The sequence below is a fragment of the Mesocricetus auratus genome, unplaced genomic scaffold (genome assembly GCF_017639785.1).
Source record: "Mesocricetus auratus isolate SY011 unplaced genomic scaffold, BCM_Maur_2.0 Super-Scaffold_15014, whole genome shotgun sequence".
Taxonomy (NCBI): domain Eukaryota; kingdom Metazoa; phylum Chordata; class Mammalia; order Rodentia; family Cricetidae; genus Mesocricetus; species Mesocricetus auratus.
In genome coordinates, this window is record NW_024429186.1 from 36,458,548 (window position 1) to 36,480,235 (window position 21,688).

The 21,688-nt window shown below is 40.9% G+C and overlaps 1 protein-coding gene across 3 annotated transcripts in view; it reads right to left on the reverse strand.

Moving 5' to 3' along the window:
• The window catches only part of Exd2 (exonuclease 3'-5' domain containing 2), a 38,556-nt gene extending 32,873 nt beyond the window's left edge, over positions 1-5,683 (reverse strand). Inside the window, exon 1 of one of the 3 annotated variants that reach the window (XM_013115424.3) lies at positions 4,977-5,683. The gene's annotated coding sequence lies outside the window, so the exon portion shown is untranslated. Of the gene's footprint in view, positions 1-626; positions 743-4,976 lie in introns of those variants that run through there. The other 2 variants (XM_005072730.4, XM_040742830.1) reach the window with 2 other exon arrangements.
• Positions 5,684-21,688: the final 16,005 nt, after the last annotated feature.

Consider the following 21,688-nt stretch of genomic DNA (forward strand, 5'->3'; position numbering starts at 1 on the left):
TTAATAAAAACAAAACAGTTTTTTGTTTCCAAGGAGGGGTTATATAAGGGAATTTGCGTCCAATCATATAGCAAAAGCTTGTAAACGCTTGGGTAGCCTGAATTGTAATGAACAGATGTCAATTTTGACTAAATAAGGTTTAAAGTTCTAGTTTGAGCTACCCCGCGGATGTGAAGCGCCAAAGCCAGCGAAGGCTCCCAGCAAATGGCGGGGCAGCGATGTGGGCCTACAGGTACCCGAGTGGGGCGGGTACCCCTAAGCCGGGAGGAACGGCGGTGGGGGCTGCTTTTTAACTGACGGGGTCAACCCTCGAAGGGTTGGTGGATGCTCCGGACGAGAAGAGGGGTGGATGGAAAGGGGCGGCCCGGGAAGGCTTGGGGACCAATGGCGGGGTGAGTCCTCCCCGAACCTGAGGGTTCAACCGCCTACACCGAGTGAGGGACCAGGAGGCCGCGCCTCAGGGCGGGGAGAGGGGCAGGACCAACAACGCCCGGGAACCGCTGGAGCCCAACAGTCGCCCACGCGCAAAGTGGTACCAGCATCACGAACCTCTCGAGCCACCCTGGAAACCCCTCTGCCCGACCCACAGTCCCAGAGAAGACTTAGTCAAGCCGAGTTTCACTTACCTGCGGCCTCCAGCCTCGCTCGAACACCTGCGGCACCCCACGCTGACAGCCTGGAACCCCCGCGGTGGCTGGCCGCACCCACCCGGATGCATAAACGCCGTAGCCACTTCCGGCCCAGTGGCCGGACAGGAGGATGTAACACACCCCACACACACACACATACACACACCATGGCGTATGCCTATGGGCCGCGCCATGTTGTACGGAAGTCTCTAGGGCAGCTGTTATCTCCGCAGCTTCTCTGTTAAAGGAGGAGTTAAAATGGTAAAGACATAATGTCTTCAGAAAATGATTCTGCCTGAGATGGCGCTTTTGTATTTTGGTTTTGAAGGAAGAAGCCTACTGAAGTTTCACAAATGCAATATAAGACGTGTAATTGTTCTCTTTTACTCTGGGTAGCGTTTCTCTACTACATTTTCTTATATTCGGGCAGGAAAGTAAGAAAACTGTTGCAAGAATGTGCTCTTCATCAGAATTGTATATTATCTTATGACCATTAGTAGTTTATACCATCTCTCCTTTCTTTTTGAAAAAAAAAAAGTTCTGCCTCCATGTATATCTTCAATCATGCTTGAGAAGGCCAGAAGACAGCGTTGGATCCATCCCCTGGAACTGGAATTATTGAAGGTTGTGAGCTACTATAGGGGGGCTGGTAATCGAACCTCAGTCATCTGGAAGAGCAGCCAGTACTCCTAAGAGTGCTAAGCCATTTATTTCTCCTGTCCCTTATATCTTCTTTTAGAACTATAATATTATCTGTATATGAAACCATTCATTTAGGACTGATGACTCTTTTTGTTTGTTGGGGGATGGGGTCTTGTGTACCACAATGTGGCCTCCATCTCTCAATATGTAACCATGAATTCCTGGTCTTCCAGCTCCCATGTCCCAAGGCTAGGATTACAGGCAGGCATGTGCTACCATACCTTGCTTATGCAGTGGTGGGGATGAACCCAAAGCTACAGTGATGAATTTAAGACCAGCCTGGGTTATATGAGACTCTATTTCAAGGAGGAGGAAGAGGATTTGTTTCTATAAACTTTCATGTTTTCTGTCTAATTAGCTTAGGAGCTAATTAGAAACACACATACGCACACACATAAATATGTAAGCATACACAAAATGTTACAAGTGAGAACAGATTTCTTCTTTTGAAGATGGAGAACTTTGAAAAAACTGTCTAAAAGATTCTTAGACCTTCACAAAGTCCTCTTAGACTGATGGTGATACTCTCACCCACCACACAAAGACACAAACCACTGAACCATCCTGAGCTGATTCAACATTCCTTTTTGTTCTTGAGAAAGTCACTGAGGGATTAAACTAAAGATGTGTGAATAAGGAGACAAGAAAATCTAAGTCTCTATAAGGAAAAGTGGCACACGCCTATAATCCCAGCACTTGGGAGGAGGAAACCTGAAGATCAGAAGTTCAAGGCCAGGAGTCATACTAGTAGTAAGTTTGAGACCAGCTTGGCCTACATTAGAGAGAGAATTTGTTTAAAAAAGAGGGGAAGGGAGGGCGGGAGGGAGGGAGAGAGAGAGAGGGAGGGAGGAAAGAAAGAAAGACCAAGGGCCCAAACTTCTTGGGAGGAGAGTCTATCAGAAGAGAGATATTAGGGAAAAGAGGAAAGTTTAAGGTGTTTTGTCTGCCAGAGACAAAGTTCAGTAGAGTCTCTGTCATTTTGTACTAATTTTGTCCTAGTGGATTCTTTGGAGGAGTTTAAATAGATACAGAAAACAACACAAGGCCATTTCTGGATCTGCAGGAGCTGGAGGGCAAAGACTGGACAGATGACATGTAGGCCACAGAAGAAACAGCACCACAAGAGACTTCAATTGAAGGCAACAGATTGAAGCTGGGTGGCAGGGTACAGGTTACCTGCCTGCAATAAAAGCTCTTGGGCGGGCGTTGGTGGTGCACGCCTTTAATCCCAGCACTCGGGAGGCAGAGGCAGGCGGATCTCTGTGAGTTCGAGGCCAGGCTAGACCGACAGCCTCCAAAACAGAGAAACCCTGTCTCGTAAAAAACCAAAAAAAAAAAAAAAAAAAAAAAAAAAGCTCTTGGGAAGCTGGGAGGTGTTGGTGCACACCTTTAACGCCAGCACTTGGGAGGTAGAGGCAGGCAAATCTCTGTGAGTTCAAGGCCAACCTGGTCTACAGACCTAGTTCCAGGACAGCCAAGGTTACACAGAAAAAACACTGTCTTGAAAAACAAGACAAAACAAAACAAAAAACAACAGAAAACCTCTTGGGAGATGGAAGCAGAAAGACCATCCTCAGTTGTATGAAAGAGACCCTGTCTAAAACACAGAGTAGGGGAGAGGAAGAAGAGAGAATGAGGAGAGAGGTACAGAGGGGACTACATGCAACTCCATTTCTGTCTGAAACAATTTTTAATCCGTAAAGGACAAGTATGGTGATACATACCTATAATTCCAGCACTGGGGATGCTAAATAGGAGTCTCACTACAAATTCAAGGCTACTCTGATTTATATGTCAAGTTCCAGACTAGCCAGGGCTACATAAACAAGACCCTATCCCAACCATGCTCCCCCCCCGTGCATTAAACACATAAAACTTCAAGGCAGGGGGCTGGAGAGATGACTCAGTAGTTATGAGCATTTGTTGCTCTTGCAGAGGATCCTGGTTCAATTTTTAGCACCCACGTGGCAGCTCATAAACATATGAAGCTCTAATTCTGACACCCTTTTCTGGCCAGCAAGCTCCACCCCAGTGATTTTCTTGTCTCAACTTCCCACAGTGCTGGAGTTACAGGCAAAGCCATACCCAATTTAGGTCAGTGCTGTTGATTTGAATTCAAGTTGTCATGTTTTCACAGCAAGTACTCTTAACCTAGTGAGCCGCCTCTTCAGCCCAGGGGTCATTGTTTTTTTTATTTTTTACGTTCCAATCCCAGTTCCCCCTTCCTCCTCTTCTCCCACTCCCTTCACTCCCCCCCCCTTCCATCTGCTCCACAGAGAGGGCAAAGCCTCCCCTAGGAAGTCTACTAAGTCTGTCCCATCATCTCATTGAGGTAGGACCAAGACACCTCCCCACCCCCACACCCAGGGGTCATTGTTAAGGGGAAGCTGCAGCCAAAAGATGACTTGAAAGTAACTCCTCTTCCCTCCCATTTACCAGGTTCAATGGGACCTGTACTTTTCTTTGAGCCAGTGAAAAATTCTGCAGACTTATAGATTCTTGAAACACTGGTATGAGTACAAATAGTTATTCTGACACATTCAGATAAATTCCATTTGGTGAGTTTCTGATGACTCCCCTCTCCCTGTGCAAAAGGGCAATTTTTTATCAACAAAGAAAATTGATTTCCTTTCTAGGGCTGTAACTGACCGGTAGAACACTAGCTTCCCTTAAATAATGCCCTAGATGCAATCCCCATGTTGCCAAAGGGAAGTGGGGGGTGGGGGTGGGGGTGGATGAGCCAGGGGGAAAACGAATGAAAAGGGAAGACAAGGAGGGAAATTGATTTCAGCGTTGCTGAATGGTTCATATGTTTGTCTGGCCTTTGGACATCCCTTTGAAATCATTCATTAGTGAAATAGAAAAAAATCTTTAAGCCATTTTCATTTCATGTCTAAATGAGAGCCCTGATTTTAAAATTTTTTCCCTATAATAAGTACAATTTAAATATTCACTTTTGGTAGTTTTTTTTTTTTTTATTTTAATCACAAATAGGACTTTTATTTATCACCATAAAAATCTGAATTTTAGGCCTGGAGAGATGACTCAGTGGTTGCTCCTTCAGCACCCACACTCATGTATACATACCCCCTAAGACACACACATAATTTAAAAATAAAACTTTAAAAATAATAAATATCAAAATCTGAATTTTAAATAAATTCTCGGACTCCTGTTTCAGCTCATTCAACATCAGCACCTAGGACTGAAGAGGTAACTCAGTGGTTAAGAGCACTGGCTGTTTTACAGACGTCCAGATTCACTGTCCAGCACCCATACCACCTCTCACAGGCCTCTTAACGCCAGCTTCTGTAATTCCAACGCCCTCTTCTGCCCCCTGCTGGTACTGCATGTATGTAAATAACATATGTGCAGACAGAACACTCAAACACGTAAAATAAAAATAAATAAACCTGCCCAGAGGTGGTGGTAGCGAACGCCTTTTATCCCAACACTTGAGAGGCAGAGGCAAGCGGGTCTCTGTGAGTTCCAGGCCAGCTTGGTCTACAAGCTCTAGTTCCAGGACAGTCTCCAAAGCTACACAGGGGAAAAGAAAAGTTAAAAATAACCTGTCTCATCACCAGCAACTTTTCCAAAACTGCCAGGAGTTTTCGATACTCAAACCCGGACATGGTCAGCACTTACTTTTATAGTGAAAGCACAGTGAAAAGGACACATCTGGCAGACCTCTCTTCTCCAGTGCTTGTCAACTGTCAGTTTACTAGCTACTTCTTTGAAGTCGTTTGCACTTCCTGGCTTGTGATTTCCATCATCTTCTGGATCTGGAAGGCCTGCTGTTGCTGGGGGTCTCCAGTATATGGTGGTGTTTGTTTTTAGTAAACCAGCACAGAACAGATGAAGCAAATAAAAAAAAATCAACTGTCTTGACATCCACATGAGATTCAATTATGGGTTATGTTCTGATCATGGAATGTCACCCAAATGTCCAGCACCTACATGCACATACGACTAAGAAAGCTTTAAAAAGTTCTAAACACACAAGAACAGAGCCAAATGTGGCTTCCTAGTCTCGTGTTTCTCAGACTGGCCACCGCACGGACGCACATCTCCCCAGCAGCAGCTGCCTGCGGGATGAAACCAGCTGCCAACCACCACGCACTAGTGCCATTCACTAAGATGAGCAGTGCCTGTGGCTGATGCAGCAGTTTAAGATTCATCTAATGTGGGGCTGGAGAGATGGCTCAGCCGTTAAAGGCTAGACTCACAACCAAAAATATAAGATTCATCTAATGTGATCAGGAAACAATATAGATGCTCAGTAAAGACATATCCAGATTGGGAAAAAACAAAAACCTCTAAACAGGTTACAGTGTGTTTAAAAATATACACAGACTTGGGAGAGAAAAGAGAAAGGTGTATACAGTCATAGATTTACACACAGTTAAAAATAATAAAGTAAATCCCTTTAAAAAAGGAATAAAGTAAGCCGGGCAGTGGTGGCACAGCCCTTGGGAGGCAGAGACAGGTGGATCTTTGTAAGTTTGAGACCAGCCTGGTCTACAAGAGCTAGTTCCAGGACAGGCACCAAAGCCATAGAGAAACCCTGTCTCAAAAAACTAAAAAAATAAAAAACCAAACAAAACAAGGAATAAAGTAATAAAAATATAATAGGCCATGTAAAGATGGGAAATGTACAGTGTCTGGATTCTATATGTTATTATGTTGTCTTTAGATTTTCTAATTGTTAATGAACAAGAGCTGCTAAGATACATTGGATCATGAAAACTGCTGGATTAAACCAATCTATATATTTTTAAAATGTCTTCACTTCAAAATGGGAGTCAAAAGATGTTACTTTTGGGAAGAGGTTATGCTTTTACTTCTACAGGAAATAAGAGGCTATGGATTCATTCCAGATTGATATAGATCAGGTTTGACCATATCATACCAAAAATACTGACTACAGGCATAAAGAAATAAACCTAGAAAAACCACAAAACATGTATATATTACCGTTCAAACATAAAAAAAATCATCTTTGGCCAACTTGAATACAATGCAATCTATATTTGTATTAATACATATATATATGTTACCTTTATTATGTTTATGTATTTTCAGAACAAGAGGACTAAACACCAATGAAAATGGATGACCCAGGTGATTCAGCATCTCAAAATGCATTGGAGTTCTGCATCCAAAACAGCTTCAAAGCTGCTGGCTGAGATGGTACAACCTCACAAACTACTCTAGTCAAGATTTAACAATTTTCCTGATTTTTCTCAAGGTTCCTCCAAAGATACCAATACCCACAAACAACAGTAAGTAGTATAGAGAACAATACCCAAATTCCCAAAAGATGGGGGATGACCGGGTTTTGGTTATTCAATGTATTATGGATATATGTCATTGTGTAGGGGGTAGGCTACACGTTGGTATTGGTCATAGTCAGAAAAAAAATCTAAACAAAAGGGTTAAATTCAAAGATCTTTTTCTAAAGGAAAAACAGGGGATATGATATAGTAATGGTAGGGGGAAAAAGGTGGATTATTGAATCTACTTCAATTAAAAAAGCAACTATTAATGTCAAAATATTTTACATTTGGTATTGATTTTGATTTAATGATACAAATTTAAAGTTGTTTTTGCTATACTATATGTATGTTTTTGCTCGTTTTGGGGTATTTACTTATACAGCTTTTAAACGTAATATACAATTAAGAAATATAGATTAAACCAGCAGTGGGGGAGGTGGTGCACACCTTCAATCCCAGCACTTGGGGGGCAGAGGCAGGCAAATCCTTGTGAGTTCAAGACCAGCCTTGTCTACAAGAGCTAGTTCCAGGACAGCCTCCAAAGCCACAGAGAAACCCTGTTTTGAAAAACAAACAAACAAACAAAATACAGATTTAGGGGTGGGAAAGGGAGCTGGAATTGACATGTGAAACATTCATGTTTCTAATTTAAATAAATACATTACAAAAAATACAGATTTATAGTCGTCTACAATGCCAAACTTTATAATAATCAATCTTATAATCATGTTAAGTATGTTTTCAAAGACATACAGACTATGACATTTAATGTTTAATAACCAAAGGCTTTTCATGACAATGAGACATCTCTGCTCCTGACAGCACCAATCTGCTTCAAAAGAGGATGATGGGCATTGAAGAAAGTCCATATGGAGTTTGCTTTCTTTATGGCAAAAGCAAGTCATTTGGGCAAAAAAATGCCCTTGCCTCAATTGCTGATAGTATACTGTCCAAATTAGATGAGCAGGATACAAACACAAAAAAGAAACTGCCAAACTTTGCCAAGACAAGGTGTGACAGTCCTTCAATATTTCCTGCTTCTAAAAATGTCTGTCAGATGTACTAGGCCTGTAGGCCAAAGATAGGTGCTCCAGTGTCATACAAATTTGGGTGACTGTCCAGGCAGCCAAATGTCCCTTTCATTAGGTAACATTACACCCTTCTGGGGTCTCTTATGGAGTTAAAGACTAAATAATTAGACTTAAAGTTCTCCTTAGTTATAATAAAAGGTAAATTAGATGTAAAACTTTAGACTCACAAGGATAAAATTAAGTAGAATATTTTCTCTAATTTTTCCAAATATAAATGGACTAGATATTGTAACTGTGATTCTTACTTGATAACATTTTTTGTTGTATATAATTTTACTATGTTAAAATTAAAACCTTCCTTTTTAATTAGACAAAAGGGGCAAATGCTGTGGAATAATCCTTCTGTACACTGGGAAGATGTGTTGCTCTCATTGTTAATAAAAAGCTGATTGGCCAATAGCTAGGCAGGAAGAAAGCTTGAAAGAAAAAAAGGACAGAATTAGGGAGCCATGTGAGTCAAGAGCCAGGTGCAGAAAAAACAACATGGGAAGTTCATACATGAGCTAAACAAGCCTTGGGGAAGCACATAGATTAATATAAATGTGTTAATTTAAGTTTTAAGAGCTAGTTAAAAACAGTCTAAGCTATTGCCCAAGCATTTATAATCAATAATAAGTCTCTGACTGGTGGGACAGAAAAATTCCTCCTACAGTTGAATACATTTTGTTATGACAACACATTTAAGATCCATGTCATTAACTAGATGGTTTTTGCCCTGAACATGCTCAGTAATTAGCTCCAATTTTCTTTCTCTAATTTTAAAAAAGATCTATTTGACCAATACTCAGGAGGCAGAAGCAGGTAAATTTCTGAGGCCTAGGCCAGCCTAGTCTGCAAGACTAAGTTCCAGGATAGCCAGGGCTACACAGAGAAACCCTGTCTCAAAAAAAAAAAAAGATTTATTGGTTTATATATGTGGGTATTTATTTTCTGTATATATATCTACACACCAGAAGAGGACATCTGACAGTTTTGAGTCACCATGTGAGAATTGAACTCAGGACCTCTGGAAGAGCAGCCAGTGCTCTTAACTGTTGAATAATCTCTTCATGCATGCCTAGATTGAATTTTCTAAATGCAGCTTCACTATTCTGTAGCTCCAGGAGGCTTACCCTAAACACACAACTTCTGAGGCCATAAGATAGAATTTTGGTGCTTCCCAGACTTGAGATTAGTGGTTTGTCTTTTCTTCTTCAGTATTACTAATCAGACATAGCTAGCACTTTCATAGCATACCAGTCTTTCTGGGATTGAGCAACCTTAATAGTATACATTCTAAGCCTGTTACTAGCATAAAACAGGTAGACCAATGCAAAGGAATAGAGAACTCAGAAATAAACTGACAAAGCTACACACACACACACACACGAAAGAGAGCAAGAAAGAGGGGGGGACAGAGTTAAAGCTAGAAAAGCAATTAACTTTATATCCTTTTTCACAACTGTCTTTTACCTGCATTGTCCTCCTTCATCACCTAATAGTATCCCTCCTTTTCTAAACCCTATATTAGCAGATGTTAGTTTATATATATGTATATATATGCATATATAAAATATGCTAGCTTACATATATATGTATACATTATAGGCTAAGATCCACTTATGAAAGAGAGCATGTGCTTGTTCTTCTTTCTGGGATCAGGTGACTTCACTTAAAAGTATACATTCTAAGCTTGCTATTGATATAAAAACAGGTAGACCAGCCAGGCGTTGGTGGCGCATGCCTTTAATCCCAGCACTCGGGAGGCAGAGGCAGGCGGATCTCTGTGAGTTCAAGGCCAGCCTGGTCTACAGAGTGAGTTCCAGGACAGCCTCCAAAACAATACAGAGAAACCCTGTCTCGAGAAACCAAAAAAAAAAAAAAAAAAAAGGTAGACCAATGTAACAATAGAAAACTAAGATAAACTGACAAAGTTCCAATTACCTAATTATTAACAAAGGAGGCAAAAACATACACTTGGAAAAAGGTAGCCTAATCAAACAAACGGTGCTAGCAAAACTGGATCTCCACGTGAAATATAATGGGATTAGATTAGTATCTCTTACCCTGTATAAAAGTCAACTTGAAAAGGATCCAAGACCTTAACTAAAAACCTGAAGTATTGAGCTACTTGATGAAAGCACAGAGGACACTCTTCAAGAGATGGAGACAGGCAAGGACTTTCTGAAGAGTTCAGGAATTATTCCCAAGCATTAACACGCGGGACTACATGAAAATAAAGTTTCTTTACAGCAAAGGAAACAATTATCAGAGCAAACAGACAGCCCACAGGATGGGACAAAGTTTTTATCAGCTGTACTGCAGACAAGGGGATAAAATCAAGAATTTATAAAGAACTGTAGAAATTAAATATCAGTGGAATAAAACTGCCAAATAACAAATGTGCTAATAAATTAAGTAGGCTAAGAAAACACTCATGGGGGACAGGGGTACACACGTCTAATCCCAGCATTCAGGAGGCAGAGGCAGGGAGATCTCTGTGAGTTCAAATCCAGCCTGGTCTACAGAGTGAGTTCCAGGACAGCCAGGACTGTTTCACAGAGAAACCCTGTCTTGAAAACAAAACAAACAAATAAGAATGCTCATTGCCAGGTGAGGTGGTGGTACATGCTTTCAATCCCAGAACTCAGGTGGTAGAGGCAAACAAATCTCTGAGTTCAAGGTCAGCCTTGTCTACACAGTGAGTTCCAGGACAGCTAAGGGCTACACAGAGAAACCCTTTTGGGAAAAAAAAAACAAAACCAAACTAGAAACAAAACTCTCATAAGTTGGTCAATAACTTTTAAATTTATTTTACAGTGCTGGGAATTAAACACAGGGTCTTGTGTATACTAGGCAAGTAGTCTATCAAAGAAGTATATATCTCCAGGCTGATGAAGATATTTAACATCCTTAGTCATCAGGGAAGTATGAATTGAAACCACTTTGTGATACCAGTACACCCAGTCACAATGACTAGATCAAGAAATCTGACAACAAATGTTGAGGATGTAGAGAAAGAGGAACCCCCTTTTCATTACTAGTGAAAGTGCAAAGTAATGCAGCCATTATGGAAATCAATTTGGAGGTTCCTCAAAAGATTTAAAACAGAACTACCATATGACCTAGCTATTCCTCTCCTAGGTATATACCCAGAGAAACCATATCCTTTCATTGATATAGCTGCATACCCATGTTTATTGCTGCTCTATTTACTAGAGCAGGGACCTAGATGCCCAACAACAGACAAATGAATAATGAAAATCTGGTGCATATATGAAATGGAATATTCATCTCTAAAGAAAAATGAAATCTAATACCAACACTCAGGAGGCAGAGGCAGGTGAATCTCTGTGAGTTCAAGGCTAGCATGGCCTACAGAAAGTTCCAGAATTGCCAGGGCTACATGAAGAAACCCTGTCTCAAAAAAAACAGAAGAAGAAGAAGAAGAAGAAGAAGAAGGAGGAGGAGGAGGAGGAGGAGGGAGGAGGAGGAGGAGGAGGAGGAGGAGGAAGAGAGGAAGGAGGAAGGAGGAGGAGGGAGGAGGAGGAGAAGGAAGGGAGGGAGGGAGGGAAAAATGAAATCACAAAATTTGCAGGAGATGGTGGCGGTTGGTTTTAATTTTGAGATAGTATCTCTGTAGCCCAGGTTTGCATGATGCTCATTCTATAATCCAAGCTGGCCTCATCCCAGCAATCATCCTGTTTCAGCTTCCAACATTATAGGTGATTGTAGGTGTGGGTCATCATGCCCAGAGCAAAATAGACTTTTCTTCCTTGTGGACTATTATATAAGCAATGTTTGTACAACGACAGGAAGCTGACTCAGATTAGCTAGTCAAAAGACAACAGTTTGAATTGCACTCTATTAGACTCCAGGTTTCTCAAAATGATCAACCTCAGTAAATCTTCCTCATACTAGAAACTACCTCCTGTCTACTCTCCACATCACACATATATTGTATCTCTTTCCACTATTCATCTAGCTATTAAAGACAGACCCTGTTCAGACAGCATAGTGGCACATTTGTGGAGGAAGGTGGACCAGGGGTTCAAGGTCATCCTTGGCTACATAGGGAATTCCAGTCTAGCCTGGACTACAAGTAACACTCTCTTTAAAAAAATAAAAAAGCAAGCTAGAACCATGTGAAGTGTCCTAAATTTCTGTCTCTCCATGGTCTTTTCCTTTTTCCTTTTGAGAGCCTGACTATTTTAGCCTAACAGACATCAAATTTGCAGTCCTCTTGCCTGGTAAGAACACAGGCCTGTACCATACCATGCCCATTCTTCCTCAACTTTTGTAGGTAATCTGAGCAAGGATTGTCTAACTATGAGGAAATAATTGCCTCACTTCAAAGTCACCCTCTGTGTTCTTCTGTGTGGAGCTATACCAGGAGAGTCACAGTTTTCCTTTGCTTCTAGTTCTGTTAGGTGCTGCCAACAATTGGAGAGCTAAAGGAAATATGAAGGGAGAAAAGACTTATTCCTCCTTCCTGTTGCTTCCCGTTCCTATTAGTGTCACCCAGGCAACAGCTCTTCATGCCACCTGCAGCAGTTGGATCCAGCTCCTATGCCTGCACCGTCATCATATTGCTTCTGAGATACTTTCGCCTGTCACCTTGCAGCCAATTGCAAGGGTCACAACAATGCAGGGACCCTCTTCTGAGCTACTGGGGTGTCACTATAAATAGGACATCATAGTTTTCTCTGGGTCTGGGCTTCTGCTATGTTAGGCTTTTTTTTCATGTTGTTTGGTTTCAATGATCTCAACTTCAACATTCTATTTCCTCATCTATTTCTTAAAAAAAAAAAAGCATGTGTGTAGGCGTGTGTTGGTGGTTAACTATATGCATGTGGGTGAAAGTGTTCTCAGAGACCAGAGGTGTAAGATTCCCTAGAGCTAGAGTAACAGACATTCGTGAACTGCCCAACATAGTTGCTGGGAACCAAACTTGGGTCCTCTATAAGAGCAGTAATGTGCCAGACAGTGGTGGCACATGCCTTTGATCCCAGCACTTGAGAGACAGAGGAAAGAAGATCTCTGAGTTCAAGGCTAGCCTGGTCTACAAAGAGAGTTCCAGACAGCCAGGGCTGCACAGAGAAAACCTATCTTGGAAAAAAACACAAAGCAAACAAAAGGACAGTAATTTACAACCTACAGTTGTAGAAACTATTATTAAAAGTCAAATGTTGTTCCAAAGTGCTTGTTTTTATAAACACTTCAACACAGTTGACTAAAGGTGGGCAGTTGATTATTTGTGATGCTAGTCTAGTCCATTTCCTATTGATAAGTATAAGAATAGTTTCTACATCTGTAGGTTGGAGGTGGCTTAATTTAAACACATTGAAGACTTAATGAAACATTCAGGTGATTGAGCATTCAGTTTATGTCAAAGAAAACAAAAATGTTTATGACAGGCCTAAGTTAATCCCTGATTTTTGTCTCTACTGATTTTTTTTGGAAAGCTCAAACACAAAATTTACTTATGCAGTTCTCAGAATAGCAAAGTAAGTTAACATCACAGTCTTGCTAAATCTTTCTAGTGAAAAATAGGGCACATGTAGGCGAAGAAGTTTTTCTGTATCATGGCAGCCACTCCCAAATAACCACACAGAGACTTAATATTAATTATAAATGTTCAGCCAATAGCTCAGACTTGTTACTACCTAACTCTTACACTTTAAATTAACCCAGATTTCTTATCTTCCCTCTGCCATGTGACTTGGTACCTTTTCTCAGTATGGCAGGTTCATCTCCTCCTCTCCATGTCTCCTCATGACTCCTCACACTCCTCCTCCTCCTTCTTCCCAGCATTCTCTTAGTCTGGTTATCCCACTTAACCTTGTCCTGACTAGGTATAGACCAGTCATTTTCTTTATTAAACCAATCACAGTGATATATATTCACACAGTGTAAAGGAATATTCCACATTTCCCCCTTTTGTCTAAATAAAAAAGGTTTAAACTTTAACATAGTAAAGTTATATACAACAAAACAGTTATCAAGTAAGAATTGCAGTTAGAATATACAGTCCATTTGTATTTGGCAAATTTAAAGGAAACATTTTATTACCTATTTTATTTATATCTAATTTATTTCTATTCTAACTTCTATTACCAACCCAAAACTAACCTTTTATGTCTGTCAATCTTATATACTTTACACCTTTCTTTGTGAGTTTCTCTTCTGAATGTGGTTAAGGGAAACTATAACTATCTAGTCTTTAACTTCATCAGAGACCTGAGAATGATATAATATTACTTGAGTAAATAGGAAGTGAACAAACTTCCAAAACTATAGAAATGACAGAGACAACTGGCTGCCTGGACAGTCACCCAAGGTTCCTCTGCAATATTGGGGTATCCATTTTTGGCCTATAGGCCTAGGATATCTCATAAACTCTTCTGTAAATCAGGAATTTTGAAGGACTTCTCTGCCTTGTCTTGGCAAAGTTTGGCAGTTTCTTTCTTTTGCATCTTGCTGGTCCAGTTTGGACAGTATACTGTCAGTAACTGAGGCAAGGGTAGCTTTTTGCCCAAATGGCTAACTTTTGCCATAAAGAAAGCAAACTCCATATGGAGGTTCTTTGATACCCATCATCTTTTGAAGTAAATTAGCACTGTCAGGAGCAAACAGGTCTCACTGTCATGAAAAGCCTTAGGTTATGAAACATATTAAATGCCATATTCTGTAGGTCTTTCAAGTGTTTGAAGACCATTTATCTAAATAAACCAAAATTCATACCAATGTAATTATTTTGACATTAATAGCTGCTTTTTGGATTAAAATAGATTCAATAATCTACCCTTTTATCTCATCATTTCTATATCATATCCCCCTTTTTCCCCTTAGAAAGTGATCTTTGAATTTAACTCTTGTTTAGTTTTTTTCCTAATTATGACTAGTAACAACTTGTAACCAACTTTTTTTTTTTTTTTTTTGGTTTTTCGAGACAGGGTTTCTCTGTGGCTTTGGAGGCTGTCCTGGAACTCGCTTGGTAGTCCAGGCTGGTCTCGAACTCACAGAGATCTGCCTGCCTCTGCCTCCCGAGTGCTGGGATTAAAGGCGTGCGCCACCAATGCCCGGCTAGTAACCAACTCTTTTTAAATGATGACAAACATCCATAACCAACCTTTTGGGAATGTGGATGTTGTTTTTTCTAGACTGCTTCCTGTTGTCCAGGGCCACTGGCATCTTTGAGGGATGCTGAGAAAATGAAGGATAATGGTTAAGTATTGACTGGAGTATTTTGTAAGGCTGGACCATTTCAGCCAGCAGTTTTGAAGCTATTTTGGATGCAGAACTCTGAGGAAACCCTAACAGAGGCATTTTGAGATTCTTGATCACCTATATATTTTCATTGGTGTCTGGTCTCTTTGTTCTGAAAATATATAAACTTCTAAAGGTGACATACATTTTTGCATTAGTACAAGTATAGACTGTGTATTGTGCACAAATGATGTGGGATGTCCTTCTGTATGCTGTGAATATATGTTTCTCTTATTGTTTGATGAATAAAGTTGTTTTGGCCAATGGGCAGGAAGGATGTAGTCAGGTAGGAAATATAGGCGGGAATAATGCTGGGAGGAGGACCACAGAAAGTGAGTCACAGGGAGATGCCACGTAGCTATCAGGAAGGTAGGATGCATTCTTCAGTAAGCCAAGACCATGTTAAGATACATAGATAAATAGAATGGGTTAATAATTAAGAGAGAGCTAGCCAGTAAGAATCCTAAGCCATTGGCCAAACAGTTATCATAAGCTTCTTTGTGTTTGTTTGGGACTAAACAGCTACAGGATTGGGTGGGACAGAAACTTCCATCCACACACAAGTCAGCCAAAGCTGGCTTTTTTGTTTTATGTTTGAGCAGGTAAAATATACGTGACTTGTAGGCTTTGTTTTGTTTTCTAGGATTATTTCTTTGTCTGTAGTCAGGATTTTCCCTGATCAAACCTAATCCATATCAACCTGGAGTGAATCCATGGCCTCTCATTTCCTGTGGAAATGAAAGCATAACTTCTTCCCCAAAGCAACAAACCTTTGACTTCCATTTTGAAATCAAGATTTTTTTTTTAGAAAAATACATAGGTTGTTTTCATCTGGTAGCTTCCATAATTCAATGTCTCTTAACAGCTATCATTAGTTCATCAGCAGTCAAAAATTTAAAAACCACCATAATAACATACAGGATCCAGACTTTGTGTATTTCACATCTTTACATGGCTTATTATTTTTATTACTTTATTCCTTTTCAAACTTTATTATTTTTAAACTATTTTTAATCTATGACTATATGTATCCTTTTTCTTTTCTCTCCCAAGCCTGTGTATTTTTTAAACACACTGTAACTCATTTAGAGATTTCTTTCATCTGGATCTGTCTTTACTAAACATTTGTATTATTTTTTGATCACATGGTGGTCATGTCGGCCTCTGGCACTGCTCAGCCTAGTGAATGGTTCTAGCACATGGCGGTTGGTGAGGCCTCCAGGGTAAATTACAGGTGCCGGTTCTCCCCTTTCACCATTTCAGTCCCAGGAACTGAACTTATGGTCATTCTGAGCTAGAGGGCCTCCACTTGGTGAGCCAACTTGTTGACCCCTCTTCTAACTTCTTATGTATATCCAGAAAAAAAAACTGTCTTGATTCCTTTTTGTTTCTTTTTTCATCAAAAATACTCAACTATGACCTTGAACTCGAGAAGTAACTGGCATTACCTGTATGTGGATACTCTTGAGAAGTAACTGGCATTACCTGTATGTGGATACTCTAATTTACTAGTAAGTGGAAGTTTCCTCTGCTTACAATGATCATCCCAGGGCTGACAAGACAGCTGAGCTGGTAAAAGCACTTGCCACCACACCTGATGACCTGAGTTAGAGCCCTAGGACTCACATCGTGGAAGGAGAGAACTGACTCCCATAAGCTGTTTACTTCCACAAGGTCTGTCTGTCTATCTATCTATCTGTCTGTCTGTCTGTCTGTCTCTCTTTCTCTCTCTCTCTCCCTCCCTCTCCTCTCCTCTCTCTCTCTCTCTCTCTCTCTCTCTCTCTCTCTCTTATACACACACACAAAATAAATAAATGTAAAGATAGTTTTTAAAAAGAATTCTCTTCCCTAAATAACTAAAATAGTTTCCTTTCCCCTTCTTCTCCCTTAAATATTTAGGCTTTTTTTTTTTTTTTTTTTTTTTTTTTTTGGTTTTTACGAGACAGGGTTTCTCTGTATTGTTTCGGAGGCTATCGGTCCAGCCCGGCCTTGAACTCACAGAGATCCGCCTGCCTCTGCCTCCCGAGTGCTGGGATTAAAGGAGTGCGCCACCACCGCCCGGCATATTTAGGCTTTTAAAATGTTGTTTTTCGCCGGGCGTTGGTGGCGCACGCCTTTAATCCCAGCACTCAGGAGGCAGAGGCAGGCGGATCTCTGTGAGTTCGAGGCCAGCCTGGACTACCAAGGGAGTTCCAGGACAGCCTCCAAAGCCACAGAGAAACCCTGTCTCGAAAAACCAAAAAAAAAAAAAAAATGTTGTTTTTCATGTGTGTGAGCACTTTCTTTGCACATGTGTCTGTGCACCAGTTGCATGCCTGGTGCCATTAGAGGCCAGAAGAGGGCGCTGTCAGATGTCCTGGGACTGGAGATACAGATAGTTGTGAGCTAACATGTGGATGCTGGGAATGGAACTCTGGGCCTCTCAAAGAATAATCAGTGCTTTTAACTGCTGACTGGGGAGTCATCTTTCCAACCACCAGACCCCATTTCCCCCAACCTGCCCCCCCACACACAAAGTCTCACTGTGTAGTGCTGGCTGGCCTGAAACTCATAGGGTACTAAACATTTTTTTTAACTTTGGGAATTATTTGAATATAGTTATTAACTTTTGGAGAAAGGCAATGGACTAACACAGTGGAGAACGTAGGGGCAGGTTAACTAATGGAGCAGGCCAAGAATAAGATCAAATGGGGAGCGGCTTTGATGAGGTGGTCTTTAGAGAAGAATTTTGCAGCAGAAAGGCCTGAAATTCAGGCAGGTCTCAACTGCTTGAAAAATGGCAGAGAGGTCAAGGCTGAGGACAAGGCTTGGAAGTGTGCTTGATCTATGAAGTTTTAGAAATGTCACATTTTTTTTTTTCCAAGACAGATTTCTCTGTATAGCCCTGGCTATCCTGGAACTCCCTCTGTAGACCAGGCTGGCCTCAAACTCACAGAGGTCTGCCTGCCTCTGCCTCCCGAGGGCTGGGATTAAAGGCATGCACCACCAGCGCCCGGCTGAAAACTTGTTTTTTAATGTTTTATCTCCACTTTACAAAAGTATTCCTCTTTAAAATGTGTTAGCCCAGTGGTTACCTAATTTTCACAAGACCACACAGATGATGAGAGGTGGAGCCACTTGGGGAGTTCTAGTTTGATGTCTCTGACTTCAATCCCCTGAATGTGATGTCTCACACTCCTCTGTAACACAGAAAGGGCCCCAGCCACCTCATCCTCTAATACACTAGCCTCCCAGCAGAGTGGCCGGGGCACATCCACAGGGTGTGCAAGCCATCTGAATGTGGAGGACATTTCTCTTTCCCATCCTTGTGTGTGTGTGTGTGTGTGTGTGTATGTGTGTGTGTGTGTGTGTGTGAGAGAGACGTTGAATTTTTTTTAGACAGTGTCTCACATAGGTCTTGAACTTCTGATCCTCTTCTGTCTGCCTCTGGAATGTTCAGATTACAGTAGTTTTTAAATCTAAGAAAAAAAAACAAAATAATTCAGCTTTGCTATTTACTACATAGATAGGTGTTCTTATCCCTATTTTGCTGGGTGGTTTTGAGCCATTATCGTGTCTTGAGACATAAGAGGTTTTGTTTTTTGTTTTGTTTTGTTTTTGTGTGTGTGTATGCTTTGTTTTTCGAGGCAGGGTTTCTCTGTGTAGTTTTGGAGCCTGCCTTCTGAGGACTGGTATTAAAGGTGTGCACCACCACTGCCCAGGGACAGTTTTATAGCACAGATGGAAGCTGGTGCTCCCCGAATATTATTTTTTGTGGTACAAGAAGTGATGTTAATTTTTGTAGAAACATAAATCTTACATAGTAGGATTTTTCTTTCTTTCTTGGAAGATTTTATTTTTTAACTATGTGTGTCTGTGTGTGGGTATGTGTACATGATGTCAGTGCCCTCAGAATCCAGAAGAGGGTGCTGGATGCTTTGGAGCTGGACTTACAGGGGGTTGAGAACCATTCAATATAGGTGCTGCAAACTGAACTTGGATCCTCTGCAACAACAGTGTGTGCTCTTAACCTCTGAGCCACCTCTTCAGCCCCTCACAGCAATATCGTTACAAATGCAGTGGTTCTCAACCTGTGGGTAACAACCCATTTTTGACATATCAGATATTTACATTACCATTCATGACAGCAGCAAAATCACAATTATGAAGTAGCAACACAATGAAATAATTTTATGGTTTGGGGTCACAACATGAGGAGCTGCATTAAAGAGTCGCAGCATGAGGAAGGTTGAGAACTCCTGAACTACAGTCACCTACAATGACATATACTGATTGATCATGAAGGGATTGGTTTCATCCAGGGCTATGATGGGTGTTTCTTGTCAGGGTATTAAAATAGTTGTCAGGATCTATAAATAACTTGTGCTTTTACAAAAAGTCAAGCATTAACAGTCTGCTGACTTTGTCAATGATAAATAAGGCAGTTGTCAGTTGTACACTACTTTGCAGATACTAAAAAACAATATTTTTAAATTCTGTTCCAATGTAGGATTGGCATTTTGACAAGTGAGAAAGCAACTGCCTTTCAAGAGCTGCTCCAAAGGGTATTTTGAGAGATGGTATTGAGAAGTATTTCCATTATGGTACATTTTCTGTTTTGTTTATTTGTTTAAAAAATGCTAGGGTTTCTATGTGGTCCTGGCTGGCCTAAGGCTGACTACGCAGAGTACACTGGCCCTGAATTTGCCACAGTCTTCCTTGTTTCTACTTATGTTGTACTGGAATTATAGTTGAAGTCATTTTTCTTTTGATAAGTGGGTTGACTGTAATCTGTGACACTTCAAGGTCAACCTGGGCTTCACGGTGAGACCCTGTCTCAGCTATGTTTTGTTTTGTCTTTTTTTTAAATATGTACTTTAAAATTATTTATTATGTATATAGTGTTCTGCCTGTGTATGTGCCAGAAGAGGTCACCAGATCTCCTTACAGATGGTTGTGAGTCACCATGTGGTTGCTGGGAATTGAACTCAAGACCTCTGGAAGAGTAGCTAGTGCTCTTAACCTCTGAGCCATCTCTCCAGCCCCAAGACCCTGTCTCAAGAACACCCAAAATTCAAATCAACATATATACCATGACTTTCTAAAAGCTTACATATACCTGCATAAAAATAGCCTTATGTGAGCCTGTATAATAGTAATTTTTTAATGATTCTATTTGTGTTGATATGTAGCTTTGCATGTTCAGGGTCTCAGGTTAACTCCCCAGCAACAGAGCAGTGTAGGGTGACTTACTCAGTACCTCAGTACCTGCGTCAAAGGCTCTGAGGTTATGGGAACATTGAGAAGTGGGTCCTACAGGATATACATTAGGCTACTTGCTTTTCCCCCAATCAGGGTTCCTCTGTATAGTCCTGATGTCTTGGAACTCTCTCTGTAGACCAGGCTGGTCTCAAACTCAAGAGGTCTGTCAACGCCTCCCAATCGCTGGGATTAAAGGCGTGCACCATTATGCCCTGGCAACTAAAAATGCATTCTCGAACTATTTTTAAAGATTATTGTGTTTATATAATCTCTGTGTGGATGGTGGTGGGGTGCACATGCATACCAGTGGAGGTCAGAGGACAATGTAATGGAATCAGTTTCTCCTTCCAATTTTATGTGGGTTTGAGCACTGAACTCAGGTGGTCAAGCTTTCAACCATCATGTAGCAAGTACCTTTACCTGTTGAAACATCTCACTGCCCAGTATTTTATATTTTTTTGTTGTTTTTTGTTTTTATGAGACAGGGTTTCTCTGTATTGTTTTGGAGGCTGTTGGCCCAGCCCGGCCTCGAACTCACAGAGACCCGCCTGCCTCTGCCTCCCGAGTGCTGGGATTAAAGGTGTGCACCACCAACGCCCGGTTTATATTCTTTCTTTTAAGATTTATTTTTAGCTGAGCATAGTGTTGTACACCTTTAATCCCAGTACTTGGGAGGTAGAGTCAAGCAGATCTCTGGTCTACAGAGTGAGTTCCAGGACAGCCAGGGCTACACAGAGAAGTCCTGTCCTGAAAAAAAAAGATTTATTTCTATGTTATATGAATAAGTGCTTTGCCTGCATGCATTGTCTGTACACCACATGCATGCATTGCCCGTGGAGGTCAGAAGAGGGCTTCAAGTTCCTTGGAACTGGAGTTGCAGCTATCTGGGTGCTGAGAATTCCTCTGCAGGAGTAGTCAGTGCTCTAAATTGCTGAGCCATCACTTCAGGCCGTCACATTCTTAATATAGGCAAATAAATAATGTGGTGTTTCACCTCCTGAAGTTAGTTATTATAGGTAGAGTTAACCTGGCAAATAAAAATTATAGGATACCCCAGTGAGTTTCATTTTCAGATGAACAACGAGATTAATTACTTAAGAAGTGTATCCCCGATGTAAATGTACATTTCTCTCCTGTCAGCTAGTTCTCAAATTACCATACAGAGACTTATATTAATTGTAAATGCTTGGCCAATAGCTCAGGCTTATTATTAACTCCATGTATTACCACGTGACTCACGGTTTTATCTGTCCTCTTGCATCTTGTTCTCTGGTGGCTGGCTGGCATATCTCTCTGACTCTGTTCTCCTTCCCCCTAACATTTTCAGTTTGCCTTTCCTGCTTAGCCTTATTCTGCTTTGCTATAGGCCAATCAAATTTTGTTTTTGTTTTTTTTAAATTAACCAATGATAGTAACACATATTCACAGTATACAGGATTATCCCACAGTACCCCAAGAGTTCATGGACAGCTTAATACTAAAACACAACTCACCATTCATC